Below are 12,596 nucleotides of genomic sequence, written 5' to 3'. Positions count from 1 at the left end.
CCATTTAAATGACATTGAGTTCCATAATCTTTGATACTGGTAATACTGCGGAACGCATAGCATCCCTTGACTGCAGTTGCAGCCTAGTGGTTTGAGCATTTGGGGACCAATCCTCAGTGGTGTTGGGTACTCATTGGTAAAACAGTGGGTGCTTGCTTTGCTGGTGCTGGGGTTATCTTGGGCCAAACACTTGGAGAATGGGTTTTTGACCCTATCTTGTGTTCCCTTGCTTTGTATAATTAATTTCTCTTCTTTGGTGCCACCTTTCAGATATGGCGATGAGCTGTACAAGTACAACAATACTGTAATTACTTGAATGTGTGACAGCCTTTCACTTTAGGCTGTGTATTGTAGAGTGTGCAGTGCTGTAAATAAATTTTGTATTGTTTTGTATATTGTAATTTTCAGTTTTCTTATAAGCAAGGCTTCATGTCAGGTGCATGTAAAAAAAAGATGCCAAAAAGTACCGAAAGCAAATGATACACCAATTGTTAGTCAATGACGAGCTGTTTAAAGCTACAGGGAATGTGTTACGTGAGTAGCAGGTCTCTTAAAGTGTGCATGTTTTATCAAAATAAAGGACAGGAGCTATACTGAAACTTGTTGGAAAAACCATGCATACAAGACACACTAGCTGCAAATCATACGCTCATTTAAATCACGTTTAGTTTTCCAATGATATGCAATCAGAATGTCAAAAAAGTAAATTTCATGCTTTATTCCCATATTTATGCCCGTATTCAGGTGAGGTTCATTTGAGCATGTTTTTGAGTCGGAGTGTAGAGAGTGGATGTTAGACAGTTGCATGTTGGACATTATGCATTGCTGGAAGAGCACACAGGGGATGGCAAAGCCAATACAAATCGTACAGTATTATCACCTGGCATTAATGAACCTTTGCCAAAAAATCCAGAACACCACCCTAATGTGCTGCAGGCCACATCAGCCTTGCAATTCATGCCTCTTTTTGTCTAATATTGTCCCCGTGCATGCTTCTGTTTTTCTTTTTTGCTGCTGTTACTTTTTTACTTACGGTGTCCTTAAAGTCACGCTTGTTTTCCCCTTTGGCTCCCTTGCTTCACTCAGAGGCAGGTTCGGGCTTTGTGCAGCATGTGCACTGGTTAATGTGTGCATGAATGCTACATTCAATTCACAATTGCTTCAAGAAAATGGTTTCCATACTGCATCTAGCTCATTGTAATTAGGCATCATATATCATATTCACTCTTCATGTCTGTTCCTTCACTTCCTGATCGTCAAATAGTATATGTGAAGGCATTTCTCTAGCCGACCTCATCACCCTTCTCTCCTCTCAGGAATCTTGCTGCACTGAAAGAAAGTGCCGGATGCCATTGTAAGTGCAAAACTGGTAAACAGTAGCAAGGAACTAGGCTGTACCTGACAAATTTTGTTTCTCTTGTGACATTGTGGTGTGATGTGCACCTGCATCAGACGAGCAGTGCTGCTACTTTTATAAAATGTTTTTATGCAACATGCTCAGAAACCAAGCAGAATAATACCGACAGTTTTTTTTTTTTTTTTTTAAACGAGGTAATTAATACATCTGCCACAACACAGTGACACTCTGCATGCGGTGAAATGTGCATACAGCGTGCTATGTCTAATTCAGGGCACATTAAATGCCATCAGCGTGAAAGCTAACCTGTTGCTGCCAGTGGGCATCTGGGTACACTTTTTATTGCATTTTCATTGCTGCCAGAAAATCTTATCTACTTATTTTTGCGGCTGCGTGAAAACGTCCCCGCCGCGATGGCTCAGTAATGATTATAGACGCTCGGCTCTCTGACCCGCAATATATGTGCGTAGCCCAGCTACGACGATCGCATTTCGATGGAATTAACACGCTAAAGGTGGTCCGATGTCAGCGCATGCTAAGATTGCCAGATATATGGTCTAATCGAGCTCTCCACTATGCGTGTTTTCACTACGCCGCTCCACCGGGCCGATATCCGCACGCTACGCCACTGAAGCCGACACGTATACCCGGCCGTAGCAGACTTGCTAACATGATGGAAACGGTGGGCTGCCGCAGGCAGGTTCCAACGACAGTGATACCCTGAGAAGGCCAGCGTTGTCGTCGGACAGGTGCGTCTCTTCTCTAGAGGCAACTGCAGCCCAAAAATCTGTTGGGCGCTTCCAATTCTCAGTATTCGTGAACAAATTCTTTAATCCTGATACTCGCCGATTTCTCTGCGCGACTAAGTCCATAAATGAAACACGCACAGCTAGCCACATGCAGGCATCTCAAGTGAGGCATCGCTCACACTTGACGACCGGCTGTTTGTGGGGTTTGCGTCGAGTACCGCCGTTCGCTCAGCCTAGCTGCTGCTGGACGTCCGACAGCGTGTGTACTATGATTCACTGTGGTCGCAACGACCGTAACTAATAGTACAGTACAGCCGCAATGTATACGTAAGTATCTCACTATCTCCTCAGCGTTACCCTGCAGCGTAAACTCGGTTCGCACCGACCCTTCAGCATCGCAGCGTTGGCATTTTTGTAATCGGCGCCAAGTAGCAGACGACGGCGTTATTTTTTGTAACTTTTTTTCTTGTTTTTTAAATTTCGTCATCAATTTCTGTTTATACGCATTTTAGCGCCGCCTCAATTTTCACGTCACGGGTACGTCACAACATGGCCGAAAAGGCGAATGTCGAGGATCGGGCCCCTGGACGGCCCGGGCAGCGGCGTTCGCCGGGGGCTCTACGTGACTGTGTGCGTTTTCGAAGCGTCGCGTTTTTGTCCGGCAGCGCAGGCGCTTTCCGGCCTCGCCACATGCGGCTTGGCTCTTGTGTTTCCACCTGGTTGTGTGGCGTGTTATCGATGCTCGCTTCCTTGTACGGTGCTGTGCAGCAACTCGCAAGATTGTTTTCTTTCACCATGCGTTTCACCATGCCTTTCATCATAGTTTATTTTTGACTGCTCAAATTAAAGCGGTTTCTTTTGTTCACGTTGTTGCCGGTCGTTTGTCGCATGGGTGGCGGCTCACGAACCCCCCTGAGTGAGGGCTGAGGCCCACATTTGGCGCCCAACGGGATTTTTTCTGAGCTTTCAGGGAGTTGTTACCCGCCACTTTGAGCACGCACCCGTGCCGCGAGGACCGCCAATGCAAGAGAACCACTCCCGTCCGGAGCCAGCCCCAGTAACTTGCCGGATACAACTGCGTCAAGGAACGTAAGCTGTGGGCCAAACATTTCTCCTCAGACAGTTCCATTTCTAATGCTTCTACGCTCAGGTAAACTTACTAATCGTAACGAGCCAACCAACCACACGACTGACAGAATGTCTGACAACGAGGAAAAAGGGGCGGCCGCGGCAAATATGACCGACGTTTTGAGCCGGATAACTACGCTGCTTGAGCGACAGGCACAAACTGAACCACCCACCTTCCGTTTGCAGCTCGCAGTGCCGACATATGAAGGGCACACGGACAAAAAATCTGTAGCAGACTTCCTACAAGAAATGCTTGACTACCGTAACGCGGAAGCCCTACCAGACGACATTATTTTACAACGCGTTTTGCCAGTGGCCCTGAAAGGCTCCGCCGCACGCTGGCGGCGTCGACAGACGTTTCAAAACTGGACTCATTTCGAGCAGTTGCTAAGGGCAGAGTTCCTTCCCCCCGACTATGCCGTCCGCATTAAAGATGAATTGTACACTCGCACACAAGCAGAGGAGGAGAGCCTTTTGGAATATATACGCTCATTTCAGGAACTTTATGAGCGTGCCGACCCCTCTGCACCAGAAACAGAGAAGGTCACACGAGCGATACGCCAAGCCCACCCACGCTTTCAGGCCTATTTGGGGGGCGTAGCTTTTCGTCACTGGACGATCTCTCAAAAGCGGCTTCTGATATCTAGGCCGCCATATTAGCCGAATTGACCTATCGGCCTCCGCCCCCTCCAGAAACCACCCTGGAGCCCTCATGCGCGTGGCCTGGTGCGCTCACTGCAAATGGGGGACCTCGTTTGCCTCCGCCCCTGCCTCGCTCGGTGGACCCGTTCAGCTACCAAGCTCTTGGATCACCGGGCCCCTTCCCACTCCGAGGCCGGAACCCGGGAGCACCCCCACGGCGTACCCAGGGCCGTCGCCGGTCTGCGGATCCAAGCACGCGGCAAGGTATGGACGACACAAACACTGACTTTCCGGTCTGTTTCCAGTGTGGCGGTCGAGGCCACTACAGAAGCCAGTGCCCAAGTCCCCGCGGCTCTCGTAAGCAGGGAAACGACGACGGCCGGCGGTGGTAAGCAGTTATGACCACTTGCCTGCCCGCAACCTACCGGTCCCGGGCGCCTCCTTGCAGCCGCCCAGCCTCCTTGCAGCCTGCCATGAAGTGCCGGTAGGCGTGCCGTGTACACAACCTGCAGCACATGCCGACTGCCCCGCGGTGTCAGATGCAAGTCGTCGTTCGCCCCCTCCTGCTGACGGAGTTGTGGGTGCAAGTCGTCGTTCGCCTCCTCCTGCTGACGGAGTTGTGGGTGCAAGTCGTCGTTCCCCCCCTCCTGCTGACGGAGTTGTGGGTGCAAGTCGTCGTTCGGCCTCTCCTGCTGACGGAGTTGTGGGTGCAAGTCGTCGTTCGCCCCCTCCTGCTGACGGAGTTGTGGGTGCAAGTCGTCGTTCGCCCCCTCCTGCTGACGGAGTTGTGGGTGCAAGTCGTCGTTCGCCCCCTCCTGCTGACGGAGTTGTGGGTGCAAGTCGTCGTTCGCCCCCTCCTGCTACCGGAGTCCGGGGGGCCAGAACCACATCACGATGCAGGATATTTTGGTCATCGCACCATCCTGCTGCCACAAAATACAACCGTGAACGACCGCCGGTGAAGCAGAGACGAGAACCGCTCACCCGGCCCAGATCAACGTGGGAGCCTCCGGCATTACCCAAAAAGCTTCAGGAACAAACGGTGAGCGCTGTTCCGTCAACATCTCGTTGTAATGAGACCCACCTTGACAATATGCCGCTGGTTGCGGTGAATGTGGCCGGAATAGAAGTGCCTGCGCTTTTAGACACAGGCTCTACAGTTTCAGTTTTCGGCGATAGAGTTAAAAACGCCTGTGATGCGAAACACCTCCGGTTACGGAGTGTAAGCACCAACCTGCGTATGGCGTCTACTCACGTAGCATCTGCCACCTCGGCAGCCCGTCTAACAGTCACTATCAATGGGCGAAAGATTAGGCAGCGCTTCCTACACCTTCCCGGCCTTTCCTGTCCAGTGATATTGGGCCGTAACTTCATAGCCAAGGCGGAAATCGTGATAGACCTTCGAAACCAAACTTACCAGTACAGCATGAATACTGCGGCATTTAAGTTCACAGCACAACCTGGTGCTTTGCATTCACAGTTACTGGCCACAAACAGCCATTCGGACACCGTCACTGGAAGTGGTATTCTCACGGTTTTGAAGTCTTTCAGGGGATCACCAGCCGAAAGGTGCAGAATCGAGAGGACACTGAGGCCCTTCGCAGCAATGTTCACGGAGGCCCCTGGGAAGGTCAACGTTCTGACTCACAGGATCGACACCAGCAGTGCTCGTCCGATCCGGTTCAACCCAAGGCCCTTGAGCGTCCACAAGCGAGCACTGTTGGATGGTGCCCTCAACGAAATGCTGGCCACTGGTGCGGTGAGACCCTCAAAAAGTCCTTGGGCATTCCCTGTTGTTCTCGCGCCTAAGAAAGACGGCACAGCACGGTTGTGCGTCGATTATCGGCGGCTGAACGCTGCAACAGTTCGAGACTCCTACCCCTTTCCATCTGTCGAATCGGTCTTGTATTCACTTGGATCAGCAAAGTTTTTTACTACTCTTGACTGTAGCAGAGGTTTTCTGCAGATCCCGATTGACCTTAATGACATTGAAAAAACTGCCTTTACTTGCCATCGAGGACTGTTCGAGTTTGTACGGCTACCCTTCGGTTTGTGCAATTCACCTGCCACTTTTCAGCGAGTAATGGATATTGTGCTCGGAGACGCTAAGTTTAACTACGCTATGGCCTACATGGATGATGTAGTAGTGTTCTCGGAGAGTCTAGAAGAACACCTCAATCATCTAACCAACGTTCTTCAGCGAATGCAGAATTCAGGTATCACCATTAATCCCAGCAAGGTCCAGTTGGTGGCAAATAGAATCAACCTCCTTGGTTTCGTAGTGGAGCAAGGCACAGTCCGCCCAGATGAAGAAAAACTCCAGGCCATACTGAAGTTCCCACCGCCGACAGACGTCAAGAGCCTCCAACGCTTTTTGGGCATGGTAGGATTCTACCGGCACTTCATTCCGAACTGCGCCGACCTAGCACGACCCCTCCATCAGCTACTTCGGAAAGGCGCCCGTTGGTCCTGGACGGACACTGGGGAGGGATCATTTCGAGCGTTGTCCGCAGCGATCGCGGATACGGCACGCCTACGGCTTCCCGACCTCAACCTGCCATTCACGGTGCAAACAGACGCAAGTGAGTACGGCATAGGTGCGGTATTGCTTCAGGAGCATCAAGGGAAGCTTTGCCCTTTGGCATTTGCGAGTCATACCCTTACTGGGCCAGAGCGCAACTATAGCGTGACAGAGAAGGAGTGTCTAGCGATAGTTTTCGCACTAAAGAAATTTGACATGTATTTGGATGGAGCCGAGTTCACCATTCAAACAGATCACCAGGCATTGTCATTGCTCTCAAAGTTGCAAAACCCAGCTGGCCGCCTGGCCCGCTGGGCTCTCGCCCTCCAAAATTACCATTACAGGGTGGAATACCGCAAGGGAACCTTCAATAAGGTAGCAGACGCCCTGTCCAGAGCTCCACTTCCCGGAGAAGGGGGGCCAACACCTGCAGTCCTGGCTGTAGCAGCGCCCGCAGACGCCTGGGGAACGTTAGTCTCTAGGCAACAGCTCCTGAACGCCCAGAACACTGATGACCAGTGCATCCAGATACGCCAGTGTCTGAGCAGGCCCAGCACAGTACCAGCCGGCAACTACGACAGCTACCTGGAAGCAGCTGACGGCCTACTCTTGCGGTATATACCTACTGCTGATGCGGACGGCGGTGAGTCCCCCTTTCGGGTCGTTGTCCCTAGGAGCCTTCGCAAAGCCTTCCTCGAGTACTACCATGACACATGCCTCGCGGGTCATAGCGATGGTAGGAAAACGTATGACAAGTTGTGTCGTATCGTGACATGGCCTCAGATGAGAAAGGACGTCCTCAAGTATGTTCGCGCTTGTCACACTTGCCAGATCGCGAAGCCGAGGGGAGGGAAACCACCGGGCTTCGTGCAACCCGTAGAGAGTCGATACCCATGGGAAATCGTGGCCTGTGACGTAATGGGTCCCTACCCCCGATCGGTGAGAGGGAATCGCTATTTGTTAGTGCTCACTGATAACTTCTCAAAAGGGGTAGAACTATACGCACTGCGAAAGCTCGACTCTAAGCTAATTTGGGATAAGCTGCTAGAAACGTTCCCCGTTTTGGCTTCCCAGCGCAGCTTATAACTGACAACGCAAGTTATTTCACGAGCAGGACATTTACTGACTCTTGTGCTGTACTCCGAGAGCTTTACAAAAAAAACGACACCCTACCACCCTCAAGCGAACATTACAGAGCGGGTCAACAGAAATCTGAAGACAATGCTGGTGGCTTTCACAGAACGCCACAAGGACTGGGACGCTCGAATCCAGGAGATGGCCTTCGCCACAAGAACCACGGTGAACCGATCCATAGGTTTTACGCCAGCAGCTATTCTTCTTGGTCGCGAACTCCGGTTTCCTATCGAGCACGACGTTACTTCCAGCTCTGAATTACCACCATCCAATTACTCCAGGTTCACCCAGGATCTATCGAGCCGCCTTGCCGGGACCCTGAAGGAGGCCAGAGAAAACCTGGACATCGCCCGCCTGGAGCAATGCAGTCAGTACAACAAGGGAAGGCGACACGGGGAATTCACTGCTGGCGACAAGGTCCTCCGCCGCACACACCCACTCAGCGATGCTGCAAAGGGGTTTGCAGCCTCCCTCGTGCCGCGATGGGAGGGCCCTTTCTTAATAATAAAACGCGTCAGCAGTCTAGCCTACCTTCTCCGAAACCAGCATGGTGGTCGGACAATTGGCCCCGTTAACATCAATGATCTAAGACCTTACTACGAGCGTCTAAACCACTAGTAACGGTGTCTTGGACTTTACAACACTTTCATCGTTGTCGCTGCACTCCGAATTGGAACGTCCATACGCAGACCAATCCTTGTTGTCCCCATCCTTTTCCGTTGCTCTACAGGATGCCACGTGATCACCGCAACGAAAGGAGCCTTCCCAGCTATGATGGCAGCTCCGCGGCCTACCGCAGCCGCAGTCATCGCAGGACGGTCCAGACTTCGTACAGTCGACCCGCCTATCTTGATCCCCCACGGCGTCTGCAAGCAAGGGACGAGGTTCCCGGGCGCTGGCGGCACGTGGCAACTTGGTGCCACATCGGCAACGGCACGGTGGCGTGCTTTGCATCGGCCTCCGCCTGGGAGACGCAGGTACGGCCGGAGAGAGGCAGTCTACCGGCACCACCGCCATTCACCGGCCATACCGTGGAGGAGCATCGCCGTAGAGACCCCATCCGGCCCCTCCCCGAGGAAGCCAACGTAGGCTGGTGCTCACTATGCGATACATGCATAATATTTCAAGAGGCGCACTCCCTCAGCGCGCTACACCAGGAGCAGCAGCGGCTGCACGACACATTGCGCCAGGCTCTGCAGCCGGGTGCTCCAAATGACGCCAGGCGCCGCCTGCTCAGAGTTCGCCGCAGCCCTAATCCACAGCCAAAGCCTGCCCCAAGCACCTGCAGTTCAAGACGCGGTGGCAGCTGACAACCTCTTGGACTTAGACGATGTCTAATTTGCCGTGAACACCCATGCAGTGCCTTTTGAACCTCATGAACGTTACTCTGTCCATTATGAACAATATTACAGTTCTCTTTTAACCCCAGGGAGGGGTACATTCTTGTGAGGGGGGGAGTGTGGGGCCCTTGGCCCCTCTGTTTTGGAGCATATCAATGCAACAACGCAGCCGGCCGCACTCGGCCGGCGCCGACGCTACTGCGCATGTCAGGCAGCCTGGACTCTGACGCGTAACGTTGCACGTGACTCGCCGAGCGTCTAGATAAGCGACGAGCAAACAGCCGCTGGGGGCTTTTTTCCCCGCAGGACGGCCCGGGCAGCGGCGTTCGCCGGGGGCTCTACGTGAGTGTGTGCGTTTTCGAAGCGTCGTGTTTTTGTCCGGCAGCGCAGGCGCTTTCCGGCCTCGCCACATGCGGCTTGACTCTTGTGTTTCCACCTGGTTGTGTGACGTGTTATCGATGCTCGCTTCCTTGTACGGTGCTGTGCAGCAACTCGCAAGATTGTTTTCTTTCACCATGCGTTTCACCATGCCTTTCATTATAGAGTTTATTTTTGACTGCTCACATTAAAGCGGTTTCTTTTGTTCACGTTGTTGCCGGTCGTTTGTCGCATGGGTGGCGGCTCACGAACCCCCCTGAGTGAGGGCTGAGGCCCACAGGGTAAACGAAGGATTGTCATACATTGAAAAGCATGAGCAATCACTTAAGGCAAAGGGGCGAAGGAATGCCGGGATAATGAAGCTTAGGGCATTGGGGGGATACACCCGGTATGAAGTTTTGAGGGGTATTTGGAAAGGAATTATGGTGCCCGGGCTTACTTTCGGAAATGCGGTTTTGTACCTAAAATGAGAGGTACAGTCGACATTAGAAATAAATCAGAGAGCCTTCGGACGATTAGCACTAGGTGCCCACGGCAAAACCACAAATGAAGCGGTACAGGGAGATATGGGCTGGGTATCTTTCGAAGTACGGGAAGCTCAGAGTAAAATATAAGAGGACCGCCTGAGGAAATTAAACAGTAACAGATGGGCAGCTAAAGTATTTAAATACCTATACCTAAAAAGCGTTGACTCACAATGGAAGAAAAGAACTAGGATACTAACTAGTAAGTATGCTGGTCACAAGGACGAAGAAATAAAGAGCGTTAAGCAACAGGTGAAAAACACATAAGGTAACAATTGCATAAATTCGATGGAAAAGAAACAGAGTGTGAAATTATACCGAAAGTGGAAAAGGCAGATCAGAAAGGAAGCTTTCCTTGATAACTCAAAAGGCTGTGCCCTACTTTTTGAAGCTAGATCAGGGTGCCTTAGAACACCCAGCTACAAAAAGAAACTTAACAAGGAAGATGACGCATGTGCAGTATGTGGCAACTCCACTGAAACAATTGACCATATTATACTCGAATGTAATGATATCCATCCGGAAGTCGATACAGGCGCTGTCACTCTTCCTGAAGCTCTGGGTTTTAGAGATACCAATGGTCGGGTGAATAAACCTGCGGTAGAAGCTAGCAAAAAACGAATGGAAGACTGGTGGCTTAAAAGCAGGAAAGTTACATAATGTTAGTAATGTAGAAACAAAAATTTAATAAATAGAATGATGATATAGTTAACCAATCTAAACCAATAGTTAAGATATAGGGAGGAAAATGAGCATGATAGGCTGATAGCAACTGCTACCAACCTGTTTCAAAGGGGACGCTCCTATACATCCATCCATCCATCCATCCATCCATCCATCCATCCATCCATCCATCCATCCATCCATCCATCCGTCCGCCCGTCCGTCCGTCCGTCCGTCCGTCCATCCATCCATCCATCCATCCATCCATCCATCCATCCATGATAGAGACGCCTGACGAGCTCTCTTATAGGTAGTCAAACATTTACATATGTGAGTATGAGTTAGTACGGAAGGGAATCTGGGTGTATATGAGCCAGCGGACGTGAGTGTTAGTGAGTAGATTTCATCATCATCATCATCAGCCTGACTATACCCACTTCAGGGCGAAGGCTTCTCCCATATTTCTCCAATTAACCCTTGGTAGATTTGATAAGAATTGGAAATTTTATTTTTATTTATTTACCAAATACTGCAGGCCCTAACTGGGCCCTAGCAGGAGGGGCGAAAAGAATACAATGCAATAAAATATGAATTCATCAAAAGTAACATACTAAACACAAGTGGCAAGCAAATTACGATAAGACATGTTCAACACTAACAAGAAAATATACACCAATATGAAACACGACTATGGTTAAAACGCCAGCAATTTATCAATAGATTCAATGGACATTGTTACATCAGAAGGCAGCTTGTTCCATTCTTCAACAGTACGAGGGAAAAAAGAATACTTAAATGCATTGATTTTGGCTTGATACGGAGTTACAGATTGTGCATGATGATGTCTTGTTGGACGTGTTGTAAGGGGCGTAAGGTAAGGTTCAGGGCACATTGCAAGTTTGTTGTTTTTTAGCAAAAATAGATACTTTAGTCTCTGAATTTTTCTTCGTATTTGCAATTGTGGGATGGAGTTCTCATTCATTAAAATGGAGGGAGAGTCAGATGTGCGGTACTTTGAAAACATGAAGCGTACGGCTTTCCGCTGGATAGCCTCCAATGCCACAATATTCTTCTTGGTGTATGGATCCCAGACTGTACAAGCATACTCTAGTTTGGGCCTAATGAGGCTGTAGTATGCTAACTGCTTTACCTTGGAAGGGACATTTTTAAGTTTGTGGCGAAGAAGGCCAAGTTTTCTGCAGGAGGATGAGCATGTATTGGCAATATGACTGTTCCAACTTAGATTGTTAGTTATGGTAACACTAAGGTATTTATATTCTGTAACTTCTACAAGAGGATGCGATGGGAGGGTGTATGGAAATGAATGTACTAGTTTTTTGTTGGTTATTTTCATAAAAACAGATTTTGCGGCATTAAGCTGCATATCCCAACTACTGCACCATGTGTGAATTTTCTGCAGGTTAGAGTTGAGGAGAATTTGGTCTTTAGGGCTATTTATTTCGTTGAACAAAATGCAATCATCAGCAAAGAGCCTGATTTGGACTAGTTCAGATATGACAGTAACGATATCATTTATATAAATGAGAAATAGCAACGGCCCTAGTACACTTCCTTGTGGAACGCCTGAAGTAACTGGTAATGAATTTGAGTGATAACCATCAATGTTAACAAACTGTACACGGTTGGTGAGATATGACGAAACCCACGTGACTACAAATTTAGGAAGACCAATTAGTTCAAGTTTATAGATTAGTTTTGCATGTGGTACAACATCAAAAGCTTTTTGAAAATCTAAAAAAAATGGCATCGACCTGCCCTGAGCGGTTAAGGACTGTTGCAAAGCTGTGGATAACCGATATTAGTTGGGTCACAGTGGATAAACCTTTCCTAAAACCATGTTGAGCAGAAGACAGTACACTATTGTCATCAAGAAATTTGGTTATATAATTAGCTAAAATATGCTCTGCCAATTTACAACATGTGGAAGTGAGTGAAATGGGACGATAGTTGGCAACAAATGCCATGTCACCCTTTTTAGGAACAGGCACAACGCAAGCTGCTCTCCAGTCGGGAGGTAGCCTTCCTGTGGCAAATGAGGTGCGAAATATTATTGCAAGAAATTTAGAAATAATTTCTGCATAACGACGCAGAAAGATGTTGGGGGTTTTATCCGGACCAGGAGAAGATTTAGTCTTGAGA

At 49.6% G+C, this 12,596-nt stretch overlaps 1 long non-coding RNA gene and 1 pseudogene across 1 annotated transcript; both read left to right on the top strand.

Annotated features, from left to right (window-relative positions):
* Positions 1–3,131: 3,131 nt before the first annotated feature.
* Positions 3,132–4,429, top strand: LOC146201916 (uncharacterized; annotated as a pseudogene).
* Positions 4,430–4,849: 420 nt separating this feature from the next.
* Positions 4,850–8,357, top strand: LOC146201915 (uncharacterized). Its single transcript, XR_014701863.1, has 3 exons — positions 4,850–4,918; positions 5,428–5,635; positions 8,262–8,357. It is a non-coding gene; the product is annotated as an uncharacterized LOC146201915 (long non-coding RNA).
* Positions 8,358–12,596: the final 4,239 nt, after the last annotated feature.

The sequence above is a fragment of the Amblyomma maculatum genome, chromosome 1 (assembly GCF_055883805.1).
Source record: "Amblyomma maculatum isolate TAMU_Amacu chromosome 1, ASM5588380v1, whole genome shotgun sequence".
In the NCBI taxonomy this organism is placed as follows: Eukaryota; Metazoa; Arthropoda; class Arachnida; order Ixodida; family Ixodidae; genus Amblyomma; species Amblyomma maculatum.
Note: the sequence above shows the minus strand (reverse complement) of the source record. Positions and strands in the feature narration are given on the sequence as shown.